This window comes from Balaenoptera musculus, chromosome X (assembly GCF_009873245.2).
Source record: "Balaenoptera musculus isolate JJ_BM4_2016_0621 chromosome X, mBalMus1.pri.v3, whole genome shotgun sequence".
Classification (NCBI taxonomy): Eukaryota; Metazoa; Chordata; class Mammalia; order Artiodactyla; family Balaenopteridae; genus Balaenoptera; species Balaenoptera musculus.
In genome coordinates, this window is record NC_045806.1 from 20,175,318 (window position 1) to 20,189,331 (window position 14,014).

The 14,014-nt window shown below is 39.2% G+C and overlaps 1 non-coding gene across 1 annotated transcript; it reads right to left on the minus strand.

The window, feature by feature from the left end:
• Window positions 1-7,199: 7,199 nt before the first annotated feature.
• On the minus strand, window positions 7,200-7,305 carry LOC118889392. Its single transcript, XR_005018526.1, has one exon. It is a non-coding gene; the product is annotated as a U6 spliceosomal RNA (small nuclear RNA).
• Between the last annotated feature and the right edge of the window lie 6,709 nt (window positions 7,306-14,014).

Sequence of the window (14,014 nt, forward strand, 5' to 3'; positions counted from 1 at the left end):
AAGATCCTTCACTTAATCACGTCTTTAAAGATTTATTGGAGGGAGGAACCAAGATGGCAGAGTAGAAGGACGTGCTCTCACTCCCTCTTGTGAGAACACCAGAATCACAACTAGCTGCTGGACAATCATCGACAGGAAGACACTGGAACTCACCAAAAAAGGTACCCCACATCCAAAGACAAAGGAGAAGCCACAATGAGATGGTAGGAGGGGTGCAGTCACAGTAAAATCAAATCCCATAACTGCTGGGTGGGTGACTCACAGACTGGAGAACACTTATACCACAGAAGCCCACCCACTGGCGTGAAGGTTCTGAGCCCCACATAGGGCTTCCCAACCTGGGGGTCCAGCAATGGGGGGAGGAATTCCTAGAGAATCAGACTTTGAAGGCTAGTGGGATTTGATTGCAGGACTTGGACAGGACTGGGGGAAACAGAGACTCCACTCTTGGAGGGCACACACAAAGTAGTGTGTGCATTGGGACCCAGGGGAAGGAGCGGTGACCCCAGGGGAGACTGAACTAGACCTACCTGCTACTAGTGTTGGAGGGTCTCCTGCAGAGGTGGGGGGTGGCTCTGTTTCACCATGGGGACAAGGACACTGGCAGCAGAAGTTCTGGGAAGTACTCCGGGGTGTGAGCCCTCCCAGAGTCTGCCATCAGCCTCACCAAAGAGCCCGGGTAGGCTCCAGTGTTGGGTCGCCTCAGGCCAAACAACCAACAGGGAGGGAACCCAGCCCCACCCATCAGCAGACAAGCGGATTAAAGTTTTACTGAGCTCTGCCCACCAGAGCAACACCCAGCTCTACCCACCACCAGTCCCTCCCATCAGGAAACTTACACAAGCCTCTTAGATAGCCTCATCCACCAGAGGGCAGACAGCAGAAGCAAGAAGAACTACAATCTTGCAGCCTGTGGAACAAAAACCACATTCACAGAAAGATAGACAAGATGAAAAGGCAGAGGGCTATGTACCAGATGAAGGAACAAGATAAAACCCCAGAAAAACTAAATGAGGTGGAGATAGGCGATCTTCCAGAAAAAGAATTCAGAATAATGATAGTGAAGATGATCCAGGACCTCGGAAAAAGAATGGAGGCAAAGATCGAGAAGATGCAAGAAATATTTAACAAAGACCTAGAAGAATTAAAGAACAAACAGAGATGAAAAATACAATAACTGAAATGAAAACTACACTAGAAGGAATCAATAGCAGAATAACTGAGGCAGAAGAACGGATAAGTGACCTGGAAGACAGAATGGTGGAATTCACTGCTGTGGAACAGAATAAAGAAAAAAGAATGAAAAGAAATGAAGACAGCCTAAGAGACCTCTGGGACAACATGAAACGCAACAACATTCGCATTATAGGGGTCCCAGAAGGAGAAGAGAGAGAGAGGACCAGAGAAAATATTTGAAGAGATTATAGTCAAAAACTTCCCTAACACGGGAAAGGAAATAGCCACCCAAGTCCAGGAAGCGCAGCGAGTCCCATACAGGATAAACACAAGGAGAAACATGCCGAGACACATAATAATCAAATTGGCAAAAATTAAAGACAAAGAAAATTTATTGAAAGCAGCAAGGGAAAAACAACAAATAACATACAAGGAAACTCCCATGAGGTTAACAGCTGATTTCTCAGCAGAAACTCTACAAGCCAGAGGGAGTGTCATGATATACTTAAAGTGATGAAAGGGAAGAACCTACAACCAAGATTACTCTACCCGGCAAGGATCTCATTCAGATTCGATGGAGAAATCAAAAGCTTTACAGACAAGCAAAAGCTAAGAGAATTCAGCACCACCAAACCAGCTCTACAACAAATGCTAAAGGAACTTCTCTAAGTGGGAAACACAAGAGAAGAAAAGAACCTACAAAAACAAACCCCCAAAAAAAGAAAAAGAAAAAAAAAACCCCAAAAAAACCAAAACAAATACAATTAAGAAAATGGTCATAGGAACATACATATCGATAATTACCTTAAACGTGAATGGATTAAATGCTCCAACCAAAAGACACAGGCTTGCTGAATGGATACAAAAACAAGACCCATACATATGCTGTCTACAGGAGACCCACTTCAGACCTAGGAACACATACAGACTGAAAGTGAGGGGATGGAAAAAGATATTCCATGCAAATGGAAATCAAAAGAAAGCTGGAGTAGCAATACTCATATCAGATAAAATAAACCTTAAAATAAAGAATGTTACAAGGACAAGGAAGGACACTACATAATGATCGAGGGATCAATCCAAGAAGAAGGTATAACAATTATAAATATATATGCACCCAACAGGAGCACCTCAATACATAAGGCAACTGCTAACAGCTATAAAAGAGGAAATCGACAGTATCACAATAATAGTGGGGGACTTTAACATCTCACTTACACCAATGGACAGATCATCCAAACAGAAAATTAATAAGGAAACAGAAGCTTTAAATGACACAATAGACCAGATAGATTTAATTGATATTTATAGGACAATCCATCCAAAAACAGCAGATTACACTTTCTTCTCAAGTGCGCATGGAACATTCTCCAGGATAGATCACATCTTGGGTCACAAATCAAGCCTCAGTAAATTTAAGAAAATTGAAATCATATCAAGCATCTTTTCTGACCACAACGCTATGAGATTAGAAATGAATTACAGGGGAAAAACTTAAAAAACACAAACACATGGAGGCTAAACAATACGTTACTAAATCACCAAGAGGTCACTGAAGAAATCAAAGAGGAAATCAAAAAATACCTAGAGGCAAATGACAATGAAAACACGATGATCCAAAACCTATGGGATGCAGCAAAAGCAGTTCTAAGAGGGAAGTTTATAGCTTTACAAGCCTACCTCAAGAAACTAGAAAAATCTCAAACAATCTAACCTTACACCTAAAGGAACTAGAGAAAGAAGAACAAACAAAACCCAAAGTTAGCAGAAGGAAAGAAATCATAACGATCAGAGCAGAAATAAATGAAATAGAAACAAAGAAAACAATAGCAAAGATCAATAAAACTAAAAGCTGGTTCTTTGAGAAGATAAACAAAATTGATAAGCCATTAGCCAGACTTGTCAAGAAAAAGAGAGAGAGGACTCAAATCAATAAAATTAGAAAAGAAAAAGGAGAAGTTACAAGAGACACTGCAGAAATACAAAGCATCCTAAGAGACTACTACAAGCAACTCTATGCCAATAAAATGGACAACCTGGAAGAAATGGACAAATTCTTAGAAAGGTATAACCTTCCAAGACTAAACCAGGAAGAAATAGAAAATATGAACAGACCAATCACAAATAATGAAATTGAAACTGTGATTAAAAATCTTCCAACAAACGAAAGTCCAGGACCAGATGGCTTCACAGGTGAATTCTATCAAACATTTAGAGAAGAGCTAACACACATCCTTCTCAAACTCTACCAAAAAATTGTAGAGGAAGGAACACTCCCAAACTCATTCTATGAGGCCACCATCACCCTGATACCAAAACCAGACAAAGATACTACATAAAAAGAAAATTACAGACCAATATCACTCATGAATATAGATGCAAAAATCCTCAACAAAATACTAGCAAACAGAATCCAAAAACACATTAGGAGGATCACACACCATGATCAAGTGGGATTTATCCCAGGGATGCAAGCATTCTTCAATATACGCAAATCAGTCAATGTGATACACCATATTAACAAATTGAAAAGGAAAAACCATATGATCATCTCAATAGATGCAGAAAAAGCTTTTGACAAAATTCAACACCCATTTATGACAAAAACTCTCCAGAAAGTGGGCATACAGGGAACCTACCTCAACATAATAAAGGCCATATACGACAAACCCACAGCAAACATCATTCTCAATGGTGAAAAACTGAAAGCATTTCCTCTAAGATCAGGAAAAAGACAAGGATGTCCACTCTCGCCCCCATTATTCAACACAGTTTTGGAAGTCCTAGCCACGGCAATCAGAGAAGAAAAAGAAATAAAAGGAATACAAGTTGGAAAAGAAGAAGTAAAACTGTCACTTTTTGCAGATGACATGGTACTATACATAGAGAATCCTAAAGATGCCACCAGAAAACTACTAGAGCTAATCAATGAATTTAGTAAAGTTGCAGGATACAAAATTAATGCACAGAAATCTCTTGCATTCCTATACACTAATGATGAAAAATCTGAAAGGGAAATTAAGGAAACACTCCCATATACCATTGCAACAAAAAGAATAAAATACCTAGGAATAAACCTACCTAGGGAGACAAAAGACCTGTATGCAGAAAACTATAAGACACTGATGAAAGAAATTAAAGATGACACAGATGGAGAGATATACCATGTTCTTGGATTGGAAGAATCAATTCTGTGAAAATGACTATACTATCCAAAGCAACCTACAGATTCAATGCAATCCCTATCAAATTACCAATGGCACTTTTTACGGAACTAGAACGAAGAATCTTAAAATTTTTATGGAGACACAAAAGACCCCGAGTAGCCAAAGCAGTCTTGAAGGAAAAAAACGGAGCTGGAGGAATCAGACTCCCTGACTTCAGAGTATACTACAAAGCTACAGTAGTCAAGGCAATATCGTACTGGCACAAAAACAGAAATATAGATCAATGGAACAGGATAGAAAGCCCAGAGATAAACCCATGCACCCATGGTCAACTAATCTATGACAAAGGAGGCAAGGATATACAATGGAGAAAAGACAGTCTCTTCAATAAGTGGTGCTGGGAAAACTGGACAGCTATATGTAAAAGAATGAAATAAGAACATTTCCTAACACCATACACAAAAATAAGCTCAAAATGGATTCGAGACCTAAATGTAAGACCGGACACTATCAAACTCTTAGAGGAAAACATAGGAAGAACACTCTATGACATAAATCACAGCAAGATCTTTTTTGATCCACCTCCTAGAGTAATGGAAATAAAAACAAAAATAAACAAATGGGACCTAATGAAACTTCAAAGCTTTTGCACAGCAAAGGAAACCATAAACAAGACGAAAAGACAACCCTCAGAATGGGAGAAAATATTTGCAAACGAATCAACAGACAAAGGATTAATCTCCAAAATATATAAACAGCTCATGCAGCTCAATATTAAAGAAACAAACAACCCAATCCAAAAATGGGCAGAAGACCTGTATAGACAGTTCTCCAAAGAAGACATACAGATGGCCAAGAAACACATGAAAAGCTGCTCAACATCACTAATTATTAGAGAAATGCAAATCAAAACTACAATGAGGTATCACCTCACACCAGTTAGAATGGGCAGCATCAGAAAATCTACAAACAACAAATGCTGGAGAGGGTGTGGAGAAAAGGGAAACTTCTTGCACTGTTGGTGGGAATGTAAATTGATACAGCCACTATGGAGACCAGTATGGAGGTTCCTTAAAAAACTAAAAATAGAATTACCATATGATCCAGCAATCCCACTACTGGGCATATGCCCAGAGAAAACCATTATTCAAAAAGACACATGCACCCCAATGTTCATTGCAGCACTATTTACAGTAGCCAGGTCATGGAAGCAACCTAAATGCCCATTGACAGACGAACGAATTAAGAAGATGTGGTACATATATACAATGGAATATTACTCAGCCATAAAAAGGAACGAAATTGGGTCATTTGTTGAGACGTGGATGGATCTAGAGACTGTCATACAGAGTGAAGTAAGTCAGAAAGAGAAAAACAAATATCGTATATTAACGCATGTATGTGGCACCTAGAAAAACGGTACAGATGAACCGGTTTACAGGGCAGAATTTGAGACACAGATGTAGAGAACAAACGTATGGACATCAAGGGGGGAAAGCCGCGGTGGGTTGGGGTTGGTGGTGTGATGAATTGGGCGATTTGGATTGAGATGTATACACTGATGTGTATAAAATTGAGACTAATAAGAACCTGCTGTATAAAAAAATAAATAAAATTCAAAAAAAAGATTAATTAATTAATTAATTATTTTATTTCTTTTTGGCTGCGTTGGGTCTTTGTTGTGGCGCCTGAGATCTTCGTTGAGGCACGTGGGATCTTTCATTGTGGCACGTGGGCTCTTCGTTGTGGTGTGCGGGCTTCTCTCTAGTTGTGGCATGTGGGATTCTCTCTAGTTGTGGTGTGTGGGCTCTCTAGTTGTGGTGCATGGCTTCCAGAGCGCATGGGCTCTGTAGTTTGTGGCACACGTGCTCTAGATGAGGCACAAGAGCTCAGTAGTTGTGGCGTGTGGGCTTAGTTGCCCTGCGGCATGTGGGAACTTAGTTTCCTCACCAGGGATAGAACACACATCCCCTGCGTTGGAAGGTGGATTCTTTACCACTGGACCACCGTGGGAGTCCCTAGTCACATCTTTAGAATCCCTTTTGCCATGTAAATGGTTCCAGGGATTAGGTCGTGGACATCTTTGAGGGGGGCCATTATTCTGTCTACCACAGAATATTATGTTTTTACTTTTTATTTTTGTGTCTATTTTATAATTTTATATAATGTGTATGTGTTACCTAAAATGTGTAAGTTAAAACTAGAAAAATGTTATAGTTTAATTTCAAGTGACATGAAATGTGGTTATTTATAAACTTTACCTGGCTCCATGTGAAGCTTGAGCTTCGCATCCAGTTATTTTCTTACTTTTTATTTATATTAAATCATAAAATTCAAATTCACAGTATGTTGCTAGAAATGGCAGCAAGTGTTTGGTAGCTGGGTCAGAGACTTTTGTATATTGGATTGAACAAGGACCCATGAATTGAAAAGTCATTTCTTCCATTTATTGTCTCCCCCAGCCGCTAAGGGGATGAAGTATCAGACTCAAATTCTGTAAGGATGAATGTTTCACCTTAGGAGAGTGGGTCTCACTGGGGGCAGTACCACCAAGGGTATGCTTTGAAAACACGTGGGGCTATTTTTGTTGTTACAGTGATTGACAGGAATCTCCTGGCAGGAATCTCCTGGCAGGAATCTCCTGGCAGTTAGAGGGCAGGGGCCAAGAATGTCATATGTTCTTCAATGCATGTGACATTCACAGGGATGAACTTTTCTACACCTTACATAATTTTCAAATGTCGCTCTAGCCAGTCGTGTGTATCAGAAACCTATCTGTGATTGTCTCAGCCTAAGCCTAACCTCATTTTACATGTAAAGTCAAAGTACTTTTTTCTTTTTCTAAAATTTACTTTTAAAAATATGAGATGCTTCCACAAATGTGCATGTCATTCTGGTTCAGGGGCCATGCTAATCTTCTCTGTATAATTCCAATTTTAGTATATTGCTGCTGAAGCGAGCATAACTCAAAGTATTTTCTGAACAGTTTTAATATCCTGGAATTTTCCAGGAACGGAACTACTGTGTAAATTGAAAGGAGTGTGTGTTGTTTTGTTTGGAATGTTACCAAGAATGGTTTAATGTTTTAGAAAATCACACCAATGACATCAATGCCATTTATGGGCTGTGCTGGATATCTTCCATTTGCCCTTCGAGATTCACTCCGCCCTCTCTACCTCCCCTGGCCCTGGGAAGGGATTGTATCAACAGGTTTCCTAGCCCTCTAGCTTCTGGGTGGGTTCACTCATTGGAAAGCATGAGCAGGAGATCTGGAAGGTAAAAGGAGAGCGAGGTATGCTACTTGAAATGACCGTCAGGAACTAGGTGTTATCTGATCCATGGAAACATAAAGTTGGATGTGACAGCGGTATTCTGTTTGAAAATGATAACGTTATATATACGATTGAGTCCAAGCTAGTCAGAAGGCACAAGTAAACTGCCTGAAGAGGTGTTTTCAACTCCTACGGTACTTGCTCCTACCGATTTACTTCTCACTTAATCCACATTTATGGCTTCCCAGAGAGTTCTCTATGACTGGTTAACAGAGAAAAAGCACAGGCCTGGATTTTGCACAGTTTGCTGGAACCAGCTAAAGGCAGGAGGTAGCTGCATTCTAGCCTCTATTTTACCACTGAAAAATAGTGGTAAAAGAAAATATTCTAGGGACAAAACTTTGGGCAGTACATCTTATTGTTCACTTCATGTGGAAGGAGAGATGGCCTCTTTTCTCTCTGGGTATAATATTATTGGGAGATACAATCTGACACAGCCCAGAGTGTCCCTGCTTGTTCTTGTTTTATATGCCAAGAATGCAAGGCCCTGACCACTTTACCTGGCTCATTTCTCAGGGCTGTGTTTGCAGGGAGCTGTCTTGAGGGATGAGGTGATATTTCCTTCTGGGATAAAGAGCAGGCTTGCTGTAAAAGATGTGAATTTCCCAAGGCCAATATCCTTCGGCTGCGATGCAGACGTGCATTGTGTACACCTGGCCCCTCTGCACGGCCCCCTGTTGGACCTGGGGGTGTGGGGAAGCCACAGAAATATGCCGATGGTGCTTGCACTGCTTACTGTGCTGCTGGCGTGCAGGACATAGTAACAGGCTAACTTGTGAGCTTGTAAGTAGGAGAAAATCCCATACGCTGACAAATATCTGTTACACACTTTGAGGTTGGTTTTACAAGCCTTTTGCATATTACATGACTTGAACCTGATTTCACATTGAGGGGTGCAACTCAGAGTTCTTCCTCTGTAGTTTTGGTCCCTTAAGGAAAAATATTGCCACTTTTATGTTTGAATGGCTTATTTTTTTTCTCTATTCAGGCAAAACTCCCCTGGCAGAAGTGTCACTGCATATCTGTTGGAAAAAACAGGTAAATTTTAATGACTTCATGAAACTATTTGACAAAGTTTCATAGCAAACAATACTAAGGACTAGGGGTGGGTAACATTACATGCTCCTATTCCAGTTGTTTGTAATTCTGTTTTGCCCCTTTCCTTTCCATAGTAAGTTTTAATCTTCTTAGAACTGTCCTTATTTCTCACAGTTCTAAATAATGGAATTTCATCATTTAGTCTGAAAAACCACAGGCCCTTCCTAATTGCTGGTGTAAGAAATCCCAGCAACAGAATAAGAAGACGATATTCTGGTTTCTTAAAATGTCCTTGATAATGTTATTTCTAACAAAGGGGACTTGTAAGACATCTGGAACTGAGAACTTATGGCTTGTTCTGTGAATGTAACCTTGGCCTTAAAAAGCCTGTAATTCTTTTTGTTTCTATTATTTAGTAATATGTTTCCCTGGTAATGATATTTAAATCGGCATCTCCATGGCCTAAGAGCTATGAATACCTATGATTTGTCTTTTTAATATTTATTTTATTTATTTATTTTCCTTATGTTTTTGGCTGCGTCGGGTCTTAGTTGTGGCACACCGGATCTTTTTGTTACTGCGCAGTCTCTTCGTTGCAGTGCGTGGTCTTCTCTCTAGTTGTGGCGTGCAGGTTTTCTCTGTCTAGTGGCGAACGGGCTCCAGGGCGCATGGGCTCTATAGTTTGCGACACGCGGGCTCTCCCACTGAGGCGTGCGACCTCAATAGTTGTGGCGCGCGGGCTTAGTTGCCCCGCGGCATGTGGGATCTTAGTTCTCCGGCCAGGGATCGAACCCACGTCCCTTGCGTTGGAAGGCGGATTCTTTACCACTGAACTACCAGGGAAGTCCCTTATGAGTTGTCTTTCATAGCCAAGTGAAATGAAAATTTATGTACACACAAAAACTTGTATGCAAATGTTTATAGAATCTTTATCAAAAACTGGAAACAACCAGATGTCCTTCAACAGGTGAGTGGATAAACAAACCGGTACATGCATACAATGGAATACTAGTCAGTCATAAGAAGGAAAGATCTATTGATTCACTCAATAACATGAATGAATCATTTTTTTAAGTAGTAAAATATGCATAACATAAGCATGGACGAATCTTAAATGCATTTTGCCAAGCGAAAAAAGCCAGACCCCCAAAGACCCAAAAGTATTGTATGATTCTATTCATATGGCATTTTGAAAAAGGCAAGACTAAAGATATGTGTATTAGTTTCCTATTGCTGCTATTAAAAATTACCACAAGTTTATTCTCTTACAATTCTGGAGGCCAGAAATCTGAAATCAGTTTAACTAGGCTAAATAAAGTCAAGGTAGGGCTGGTTTCTTCTTGAACCTCTAGGGGAGAATTTATTTTCCATGACTTTTCTACCTTCTGGAGGCCACCTGTATTCCTTAGCTTGTGACTCCTTCCTCACATCACTCCAACCTCTTGCTTCCATCCTCATGTCTCGTACTACTTCCTTTGACTTTCTTGCTGCCCTCTTTAAGGACCCTTGTGATTACATTTAGGACCCACCTGGATAATCACATCTGCAAAATCCCCTTTGCCATATGATATAATATTCAACCGTTGTGGGGATTAGGACATGGCTATCTTTCCATATCACTATTTAGTTTACAACAGGACTAGGAAAGCAGATCAGTGGCTGCCAGGGATTGGGGGAGAGGGAAGGATTGAGTATGTAATGGGCTGCACAAGGGGTAGTGGATACATGACTCTACAATTGTCAAAACCTGTAGAATGGTACGCCACCAAGAATGAACTTTACTGTATGCAAATTTTTAAAAATCACTTTGGTTGTTAATGATCTCAGAGTGTAACAAAATAATTTAATTTTATTAAAAATGTATGACAACTTCACTAAAGAGGGTAGGGGGAAAAACTGCTAAGAAACTGAAAAACAGTGTTTTCAAGCTCACGGATACAGAGAACAGACTGGTGGTTCCCAGAGGCGAGGGGTGAGGGAGGAGTGGGTGAAATGGGTGAAGGGGGTCAAAAGGTATAAACTTCCAGTTACAAATAAACAAGTCATGGAGATATAATGTACAGCATGGTGACATTTTTTTAAATTTCAGATTCTAGTAATGTATTTTCATCTTCGATTTCTTTTAATTTGCATTTGTTTTATATATTTCCACTTCATTTACATGAATCTTTTTGTTTCATTTTGTGCTTCATTTAATAATAGTTAATACTACTATATTGCATATTTGAAAGTTGCTAAGAGAGTAGATCTTAAAAGTTCTCATAACAAGAAAAAAATCTGTAACTTTGTATGGTGATGGATGTTAACTAGACTTATTGTGGGAATCATTTTGTAATATATACATATATCGAGTCATTATGTTATATACCTGAAACTAGTATAATGCTCTTTGTCTATTATACCCCAGTATATTAAAAAAAAAAAGAAAGAAAAGAAAGCCTGTGTTTTGACTAGGTAATGTAAGGCTACCAACAAAAAGAACTGTACATAAATACTGTACTCTAGTTGGTAAATAGATACAGAAATATAGGTATGTCTGTATATGTAGGGTGGTATACTTAGATATATTTCCGGCTCTGACTGCTGAAATGGCCTAGAAACAGTGGCACTCCAGCAGCAGTAAGCACACCTAGCATCCAAATCTTTGTTTCTAAATACCTTTCTCCCATAAATGGAATCAGGGCTCCTTGAAGAAATGGCTAATTCTAGCACTGGGGCAGGAAGATACAAGATGAGTACAGAATATCTTGTGGGACCAGAGGAAAAAAAACAATAGGAGCCTACACTTGGCCTTTCTAGACCCCTGCTATGAATCATATGCTGTGATGTATATTCTGACTTTCATACTCTTGCTATAGTGTGTCCTTTCCCTGTAATAAACTGTACATTTGTAAGTTTTGTCATTTTGGGTCCTGTGAGTCTTCTTTAGTAATTGAACCCTGTTTAAGTGCCACTGTTAGTGCAGTTGTATCCATGTATTCAATTTTTGTAAAGGTTGCATGGGCACTGAGGGGGAAAAAAAGGTATATTTTCTAGTATACATGTTTCTTTCCAGGGAGCTATTAAATAGCAAGACTTATTAATGATATTATTATTTTTTATTGAAGTATAGTTGATTTATAATATTGTGTTAGTTTCAGGTGTACAACAAAGTAACTCAGTTATTTTTTTTCTGATTGTATTCCGTTATAAGTTATTACAAGGTATGGAATATGATTCCCTGTGCTATACAGTAAATCCTTGTTGTTTAGCTATTTTATGTATAGTAGTTTGTATCTGTTAATCTCATACCCCTATTTTGTCCCTCCCTCCCTCCCTCTCCCCTTTGGTAACCATAAGTTTGTTTTCTATGTCTGTGAGTCTGTTTCTGTTTTGTATATAGATTCATTTGTATTATTTTTAGATTCCACATGTAAGTGATATCATATAGTATTTGTCTTTTTCTGTCTGACTTACTCCACTGAATACAATATTCTCTAGGTACATCCATGTTGCTGCAAGTGGCAATATTTCATTCTTTTTTATGGCTGAGTTATATTCCATTGTCTATAAATACCACATCTTCTTAAGCCAGTTGTCTGTTGGTGGGCACTTGGGTTGTTTCCATGTCTTGTATATTATAAATTGTGCTGCTGTGAACATTGGGGTGCATGTATCTTTTTGACTTAGAGTTTTCATTTTTTCCAGATATATACTCAGGAGTGGGATTGCTGGATCGTATGGTAGCTCTATTTTTAGTTTTTTTAAGGAAACTCCATACTGTTTTCTGTAGTGACTGCACCAGTTTACATTCCCACCAACAGTGTAGGAGGGTTCCTTTTTCTCTACACCCTCTCCAGCATTTATTATTTGTAGACTTTTTGATGATGGCTATTCTGACTGGTGTGAGGTGGTACCTCATTGTAGTTTTGATTTGCATTTCTCTAATGATTAGCGATGTTGAGCATCTTTTCATGTGCCCATTGGCCATCTCTATGTCTTTTTTGGAGAAATGTCTATTTAGGTCTTCTGCCCATTTTTTGATTGGGTTGATTTTTTTTTGATATTGAGATGTATGAGCTGTTTGTATATTTTAGATAGTTACCCCTTGTCAGATGCATTGTTTGCAAATATTTTCTCCCATTCCACAGGTTGCCTTTTCATTTTGTTGATGGTTTCCTTTGCTGTGCTAAAGCTTTTAAGTTTGATTAGGTCTCATTTGTTTATTTTTGCTTTTATTTCTTTTGCCTTGGGAGACAGATCTAAAAAAATACTGCTGTGATTTATGTCAGAGAATGTTTTGCCTATGTTCTCTTCTAGGAGTTTTGTGGAGTCATGTCTTATAGGTAGGTTTTTTTTTAAAATAAATTTATTTTATTTATTTATTTTTGGCTGTGTTGGGTCTTTGTTGGTGCATGTGGGCTTTCTCTACTTGCAGCAAGTGGGGGCTACTCTTCGTTGGGGTGTGCAGGCTTCTCATTGCAGTGGCTTCTCTTGTTGCGAAGCACAGGCTCTAGGCGTGCGGGCTTCAGTAGTTGTGGCGCATGGGCTCAGTAGTTGTGGCTTGCAGGCTCAGTAGTTGTGGCTCACGGGCTTAGTTGCTCCGTGGCATGTGGGATCTTCCTGGGCCAGGGCTTGAACCTGTGTCCCCTGCATTGGCAGGCGGATTCTTAACCACTGCGCCACTAGGGAAACCCTTATATGTAGGTCTTTAAACCATTTTGAGTTTATATTTGTATATGGTATGAGGGAGTGCTCTAATTTCATTATTTACATGTAGCTGTCCAGCTTTCCCAACACCATTTGTTGAAGAGACTGTCTTTTCTCCATTGTATAGTCTTGCCTTCTTTGTCATAGATTAATTGACTGTAGGTGTGTAGGTTTATTTCTGGGCTCTCTATTCTATTCCATTGATTTACACATTTGTTTTTGTTCCAAAACCACACTGTTTGATTACTGTAGCTTTGTAATATAGTCTGAAGTCTGGGAGGGTTATCCCTCCAGCTGTGTTCTTTTTCCTCAGGATTGCTTTGGCAATTCTGGGCCTTTTGTGGTTCTGTATAAATTTTAGGATTGTTTGTTCTAGTTCTGCGAAAAATGTCATGGGTATTTTGATAGGGATTGCATTAAATCTGTAAATTGCTTGGGGTAGTATGGCCATTTTAACAGTATTAATTCTTCCAATCCAAGAGCATGGGATATCTTTCCATTTCTTTGAATCACCTTCAATTTCCTTTATTAGTGTTTTATAGTTTTCAGTGTATAGGTCTTTCACCTCCTTGGTTAAGTTTATTCCTAGGTATTTTATTTTTTTGATGTGAT